Raw genomic sequence first — 2,508 nt, 5'->3', positions numbered from 1 at the left:
TCTATCTATCTATCTATCTATCTATCTATCTATCTATCTATCTATATATCTATCTATCTATCTATCTATCTATCTATCTATCTATCTATCTATCTATCTACCTATCTACCTATCTATCTATCTATCTACCTATCTATCCATACATATCTATTTAATCCTTTATACAATACTGTTTGTAAGGCATCCTCTTTCCGTTCCACATCGTCAACCTCATTTTCACCTACTAACTACGTTCAATGACTGTCTAGAATTTAAAGTCATTCATAGCTTTCGATTTTTGTTTGCGTTTCAGTTCAACGAGTTGTTGTTAAATTTATTTTATTCGTATTATAAGATTGTCATAAACTACATGTATCCAAAGAATAACAACAAAAACAGTTTACAAAGCAATTGTGCTTTAAAATGTTATTAATAGCTCTAAGGTTAGATACATTTTTTCAAATTTTTTGCAAACTTCTATTCATTCTCAAACAGATAGTCTGTAATAATCTTCATAGTGACTTCTTTTTGTTGGACGGGGGTTCTTTAAATAAAGACATTTATTTTATTTATTTCTAGTTTTAAAATTATTTTTTTTTTGTCTTCTAAGAAGACAACATCGTCAACATTTAACACAGAATTTGACAATTAAACAAGTATAATGCAATTTATTAGACAAAAAAGCAAAAACCTCATCGTAACTAAATGACAATGTTTTTGTGATGTAAGACAAAAGTATAATGATAAAATATTTTAACTGCTTGTATTATTAGCCATATGTTTTAATTATAATTAATTTATGGAAGAATTAAAAAAATTAAAACAAAACATCTTGTAAAAAATGTTTTTAAATAATTCACAGCTCCGCTATAAGATGTAAGACTACAACATATTTGGATTATGATAGGTCTTTTGAGTGGTGTGAAATATGCAATATATGTATTTTTAATAAGAAAATCACGCAAATCATATAAACATATATAATTATAGTGTTATCAATTGCTATATTATGATGCCAATTTACATAACATTATTCTCAAAGTGAAAAGGAAATGTTAAGAGTACTTTTTGAAAGTAATAAGTTAGTTAGTTCAAGATCTGCTAGATAGGATCTCTGTGAGTTAAAAACTTTCTTAGTTTTAGGCCAGAAACCTATTTAGCTCTCACATCCATAATCTCTCAAGCTAATAGTATAATTTCGAGTAAGTCCACGAGATCATTAACAATATAGTAACTAACTGATCGTGATAATGGAGAACACTTGCTCGCAAATAGACTCTGGTGAGATTCAATAAAGGGACAGGGTGGAAGGTTTTTAGGATTGAGGTTGAAGTCTATGTACAGAACCTTTCAGTCTTAGAGTATTCCTAGGTTATCTTATATCGAGTGCTGCTGAGATATTTGATAAGAATTTTTATTTTCAACATCGCATTTTGTTGAGGATTCGGCCCTTTAAACCTCATTAATCTTAATTCACAAAATATATTTAATATAACTTCGATATACAAATTTATACTTTCATTTCCATCAAATTTTCACCCCAAATTTTAATTGTAGAATAACCCAGAATAGCTTGTGCTACGAACCATTAAGCTAGCTGTCATCTAGTTATGTGATAATTTGTTTCTTCTCCCCAATAAACACTGACTATTTTCCAAACACACTCCACTTACATATGTATATTTCACTAAGTTATTAATTCATTAATTCACTTTTGTAATTTTTCATTCAGTATTTTTTTTTTATCATTTTCACATTCGTCGTATGCTATCTATGGTATGGGCGTGTGACTTTCGTTATGAGAAAAAATTAAATTATTATAAATCTGGCAGATTACAGTTGTAGATAGAGTTGATGGTGGTGATGTGACATGTGATTAAAATTGTATATATGGTTATAATCAAAGATGTAGACCCAAAAAAAAAAAGTTATAAAAACAATAGAAGAAAAAAAATCATATACTAAATTAGGTAAAACATACACATTGTTTAACAATTAAGTTATTTTTTTTTTAATTTATGTTGACGTCAGTTAACAACTGTTATTTAATGTCTTTTAAGTAAAACACCAAAAGAAAAATTATACAACTTTGTCATCGTTGGCTAGGTCTTTCAGCTGTGCCATTAGGTGATTGTGTTTTAATTAAGATTTGGGTGCGTATGACAACTTGTCCACAATTTTAATGTCTAAATAATTTTCCCAAGTAATTTGTTTAGCCTTTACAGTAAATAATAAGTCGAAGAAGTGTACTAGGTACTCTTAACTTAGTTTCACAGAAAATTTTTAAAGTAAATAATAAATGTAATTTGAATATCTTAGATATACTATCTATTAATATATTTATCTATATATTTATATACATATCTATCTATGTATCTATCTATCTATCTATCTATCTATCTATTTATCTATCTATTTATTTATCTATCTATCTATCTATCTATCTATCTATTTATCTATCTATTTATTTATCTATCTATCTATCTATCTATCTATCTATCTATCTATCTATCTATCTATCTATCTATC

Source organism: Lucilia cuprina, chromosome 5 (assembly GCF_022045245.1).
Source record: "Lucilia cuprina isolate Lc7/37 chromosome 5, ASM2204524v1, whole genome shotgun sequence".
Taxonomy (NCBI): domain Eukaryota; kingdom Metazoa; phylum Arthropoda; class Insecta; order Diptera; family Calliphoridae; genus Lucilia; species Lucilia cuprina.
Note: the sequence above shows the minus strand (reverse complement) of the source record.